Below are 5,800 nucleotides of genomic sequence, written 5' to 3' on the forward strand. Positions count from 1 at the left end.
CTCCAAGACCTTTTCTATCAAGTTGTATTTCTTTTACTTCAATAAATACTTTTGAACCTAAAGTTCTGACTCTGCAATCCTGTGCCATCCTAAAGAATAGAAGCTTATCACAGCTCATCGTATGTAAGTTTCTGCTGATTGTGAAGTTTACTTCTGGTATTCTGCTATATTTATAGTGGAATCACCCCAACTGAGAGCTATTTTTGAGCCTCACAGCTCGGATTCCCTGATTTCCCTATGTTACGGCAAAGCACATAAATCCAAAAAGGAGTAAAAGGAGGAAAGGAGAGGGAGAAGAAAAGAGAGAGCAGCAGAGAGAAGGAGAGATTCATCAGTGGCCTCCTCCACCTTCTCTTTCCCTCTCGCTCTCTGCTCTCCCAATGCTGCTGACCAGCACCCTCAGGGGATGTTGCTTTGCTGCGTTGGCTTTGTAACAGACTAAATTATTATTGCATACAGACAGCAGCTGAAGATAGCGTGGGTCAATTACAGATTTCCATGAAAGCCAAAAAAAGGCACATTTTTTTCTCCGAAGTGCAACTCCCTTAGACAATGAAGTGAGGGGTTATTGTGCTAGAAGGTCAAGGGCAGAAGGACACCCGCCACCCTCCTCTTCTCTCTGAGTTAATGACTTTCGGAGGGCTGGGCTGGCGTGTGCGCTTGCATGTGAGGGCCTCAGGGATATTCCACCCTCACCCCCATTTCTGTGAATCCTTCTTTCCTTCCTTCCTTCCTTCCTTCCTTCCTTCCTTCCTTCCTTCCTTCCTTCCTTTTGCCCCAAGCTTTTTTATTTGTGGAGATGGAAGCAATCATTTTATCTTGTTGCTCACCAAGAAGCTATACAATACAATCCTCGTAAACATAGCGAGCAAATTTCTCTCTGGGGAGGACTACCACTCCCAGACTTTCACACCATGTAAAGCCCAATGGTTGTGATTTGGAAGGGACAATCCCAATCTTCTATCAAACCGTTTTTGCAACTGTGGTCAGAGCATCCCAGTTTCTCTATTTATTTCTAACTTTTCTACCCGTCGTTCTCAACCCCTGAAGGGGGACTCAGAGCAGCTTACAGTAACAGCAATTTGATGCCGAGAGCGTGCAAAAACACATTGTAAACAACTTTTTACAAAAGATAAAACATTGAAATAAAATACATTTAAAACATTATTATTCATCATATAAGCGAATCGACATCTAATTTACATATTTACACCCTGCCCTTCTCACCTCGAAGGGGACTCAGAGAGGCATTTACACATAGGCAACAATTCAATGCCATAGAATCAACATACTATTAAAATAAAAAATTACATTAAAACCAAAGAATTAAAATATCTAAGGTAAAGGTAAAGGTTTTCTCCTGACATTCAGTCTAGTCATGTCTGACTCTGGGGGGTGGTGCTCCTCTCCATTTCTAAGTCAAAGAGCCGGCGTTGTCCGTAGACACCTCCTAGGTCATGTGGATGGCATGACTGCATGGAGCTCTGTTACCTTCCTGCAGAAGCGGTACCTATTTATCTACTCACATTTGCATGTTTTTCGAACTGCTAGGTTGGCAGAAGCTGGGGCTAACAGTAGAAGCTCATGCTACTCCCTGGATTTGAACCTGCGATCTTTTGATCAGCAAGTTAAGCAGCTCAGCGGTTTAACCCACTGTGTATTAAAACTACACAGTCCAAGATCATCCTCCACACAGTGTTCCTTGGCTACAACTCCTAGGGTACATCTACCCTGTAGAATGAATGCAATGTTGACACCACTTTAACTGTAATGACTCAATGCTATGGAATTATGGGAGTTGTAGTTGTACTAAACCTTCTCTTCCAAACAGTGCCAGTGCCTCACCAAACTGCAACTCCCATGACTGAGTTTGACACTCTTTTCACTACCATGGTTCAGCACTATGGAATCTTAAGCATTGTAGTTTCACAAGATCTTTCATTTTCTCTGCCTTTGGGGATACACCAGCACACTCTCTGGCAGAGAAGGCCTTGTGAAACTACAACTCCCAAGATTCTGTAGCACTGATCCATGGGATGTCAAATGCAGATCCCATTGTAAACCGAAGTTTTAAAGTTTTGCTTCCAGTTTTGTCTTTGCACCTGAGGAGAGGAGAAAGGGTTAATATTTGTTTAGTTTTTGGAAGGGATATTATGCCTTCCCCATCTCCCCCATCCTCCCAGTCCCTCTTTTAGAAAAACATGACCTTTTAGAGATCATAACCTTTCAGAGAAAAGCCAAAAACCTGTTTGAGTAGAATCTTCTCAACTGGTACACAACCAAATGTAACCATGTCAGACAGTTGGCTTCAGTTGTTAGACTGAATGACTCTGATCTGTTAAGAAACAGAGAATATGCCAGTGCATAAAAAATAGCAGTTATTCAGAGGTGTTTTTCAGTGCCCAAAATATATATCTTCTCTCCCATAAAGCAACTCGTTTTATATTATGCACTCAAGAGACAAAATAAAGTAGACTTTAGTAAAAATAACATATTTGTTTTACTCACGACCATCATGTGTTCAGTATACACAGGTACACATTTTATCAGTCAGTTACAGATATGTTTGAGATAGGTTCTGTGCCATCCGGTCAGAACATCTCTTTTACAATAAACAGCAGTCCCAAAGTCTAAAGAAGTCTGTGCTCTATGCTTGTCCCGGAGCAGATCACGTGGCCTGCAGCCCCTCCCACAACTTCTCAGGAAAAACATAGAACAAGGAAAGAAAGCTGCATAGCAGAACATACATACAATACGTAAGCAACAGGATTATAGATAAATTACTAGAGGCGGCTTGAAGAAGGTTTTTTTAATCCAGACAGGAAAAAATCAGGGCCAGACAACACCTCCCAACAAAGAATTACTCCAGGAAGTAAGCAGCCAGGCTTTGAAGCTGCAAGGCCATTAAATGCTAATCAAGGTGGCCAATTACAACATTCACATTTGTCTCAAGCAGATAAGAGTTCTTTCTCCCACCTTGGACATTCCATATCTATATAAACATCACTTGCCTAGTTTCCAACAGAACTCACAACCTGAGGATGCCTTCCATAGATGTGGGCGAAACGTCAGGAGAGAATGCTTCTGGAACATGGCCATCACAGCAATCTATATAAGGGTTACTTACCTTAATCGTTCATTGCAAGCACTGTGGTCTGTTTTGAAGTATCTTTGTGATCACCACAAACCATTCTAGCTAAATGATGGTGAAAATAATTTGAATAATAATTTAAATAACACAGTCATTTAACAAGCATATTAAATATAACGATGAAACTGTTTTCATGCTTGCGCTTTCACTACCGCATTTATCTCATTCTGTTTTTAACAAAAATAAAAGTCCTTTTCTATTTTTGAAACCACGTTGAGCAACTTTTTCTGACACATCATCTGCAGCTGAGAATGAGTGAGAATGGAAGCAAGAACAGAAAAGGAGAAATAGCTTGTCTTCTTTCATGTATGTTGTTCACATCTGAAGCACTCAAAAACCACATACATAGTTGTGGTACGGCTGTTTCCTCTCTCTTCATTTAAGTTTAGTAGAAAAAAAACATGTTTATACACCACAAACTGGTGCATACATATAAAACTAACCTCATTGTGGCTGTTTAGAGTTATCTTGGGATAGTTTCTTACATTAGTTTTTTAAAATGTGATTTTACTTTAATCTAGCATTGAAACTCACATTCCTTGAAATTTAATATTTGGCCAAATTTTCAGAATTTAACAGTATAGTAGAATCTCACTTATCCAACCTTTGCTCATTCAACGTTCTGCATTATCCAACGCAGTCTGCCTCCCGCTGGGATACACAGCTGTTTCAAAACATTGCGATGTTTTGGTGCTAAATTCGTAAATATAGTAATTACTACATAATGTTACTGTGTATTGAATTGCTTTTTATGTCGATTTGTTGTAAAAGGTGATGTTTCTGTGCTTAATTTGTAAAATCATAATATAATTTGACATTTAATAGGCTTTTCCTTCATTCTTCCTTATTATCCAACATATGTTGGATACACTAATACACTTTATTTATATTCCACTTTATCTCCCCGGAGGGACTCAGAGTAGATTACTTACTTACTTACTTACTTAGGCGATCCCTCATAGTCTGAGGATGATGGTCCTCCAAGTGTAGTATCCTGGCGGTGGGTCCGTAGATGACTGTGGAGCCCTATTCTTGATCTGCATCTTCTCCCACAGTGAGGGCATCGGTTTCCAGGTCAGGGTTGGATTGACGTACCTTCCTCTTGGCACGTTTCTCTCTTTCGCCCTCCATTCGTGCCTCTTCAAATTCTGCAGCACTGCTGGTCACAGCTGACCTCTAACTGGAGCGCTCAAGGGCCAGGGCTTACAGTAGATTACAGTATACATATAAGGCAAACATTCAATGCCATTTTACATGAACAATGACATACAATGCACATCTCTGGCGTCCGGAGGCAATGCTCAACTTCTGGCCATGGGGAGGTGTTCTTGTTTTATTTTCCATGCTGAAGGAGCCTGCTTTCTGCAGACATCTCCAATCTTTTTGCTGGCATGTCTGTCCCTTTTACCTTCCTGCCAAGGCAGTTCCTATTGATCCACTCGCATTGCATGCTTTCGAACTGCTAGGTAGGCAGAAGCTAGGACTGACAGTTGGGAGCTCACCACAACTCATGACTTTGAACTGTTGACTCTCCAGTCAGCAGCCTTTCCAGCAGCTAGCGGCTTTAACCGCTGTGCTACTGCAGCCCCTATAATAGTTAACATAATGTAGCATAATATTATTTATTTGTTTGTTTATTTACAGTATTTATATTCTGCTCTTCTCACCCCGCAGGGGACTCAGGGCAGATTACAATGTACATATACATGGCAAACATTCAAAGCCATTTAGACATACAATATCTATAGACAGACACAGAGGCAATTTAACATTTCAGCTTTTCATGACCTCTCAGTATTTATTTAATGCAGCTGGCTACTAACTAGCTGTGCCACAGCTATATTGCACTATAGTATAGTATAATACAGTGGAGTCTCACTTATCCAACCTTCACTCATCCAACATTCTGTATTATCCAACGCAGTCTTCCTTCCTCTGGATCCACAGCTGTTTCAATACATTGCGATGTTTTGGTGCAAAATTCATAAATACACTAATTACTACATAACGTTACCACGCACTGAACTGCTTTTTCTGCCTATTTGTTGTAAAACATGATGTTTTGGTGCCCAATTTGTAAAATCATGACATAATTTGATTTTTAATAGGCATCGCCTTAATCCTGTCTTATTTTCACTTATCCAACATTCTGCTGGCCTGTTTATGTTGGATAAGTGAGACAGTACTGTAGTTCTAGGTGTGTGGGATTTTTTTCTCTTCACTGCAAAATTTGGAGGAAAGTTTCTCAAGTGAAGAAATGGAATGTTACACCACTTCAAGCTATTTCCATGCCCTGAGCTACAACACTCTGGCAAAGAATTAAAGTGCTATCCCATTGATATGTTTGTGTACTGCGGATGTGGGTCTGAGTAGACATGGATGTGTGCTCTGGCAATGACAGCTATTTCGTGAAAGAAGTGGCAAATATTTGAAAAGTCAGAGAGTATCGGAAGTATATTTGATTTATCCTTTCCCCCCAAATCAAGTGCAGTGGAATTTTGCCACATCCAAAATCCAATAACTCATTGCTTTGAAAAGTTTGTAATGCAGTTCCAAAAATCTCCTTGGTTGCCTGGCCAGTTTTTCAATCCAACCCATGACGAGGCTGTCACTTCCGTGTCACCAGTGGCAAACATTTAACCTGAGCCA

General features: G+C 40.6%; 1 protein-coding gene across 1 annotated transcript in view; it reads right to left on the minus strand.

The window, feature by feature from the left end:
• The window catches only part of LOC137094689 (B-cell receptor CD22-like), a 51,125-nt gene extending 47,976 nt beyond the window's left edge, over positions 1-3,149 (minus strand). The window contains exon 1 of the mRNA XM_067460714.1: positions 3,128-3,149. The gene's annotated coding sequence lies outside the window, so the exon portion shown is untranslated. The remainder of the gene's footprint in view (positions 1-3,127) is intronic.
• Between the last annotated feature and the right edge of the window lie 2,651 nt (positions 3,150-5,800).

Source organism: Anolis sagrei, chromosome X (genome assembly GCF_037176765.1).
Source record: "Anolis sagrei isolate rAnoSag1 chromosome X, rAnoSag1.mat, whole genome shotgun sequence".
In the NCBI taxonomy this organism is placed as follows: domain Eukaryota; kingdom Metazoa; phylum Chordata; class Lepidosauria; order Squamata; family Dactyloidae; genus Anolis; species Anolis sagrei.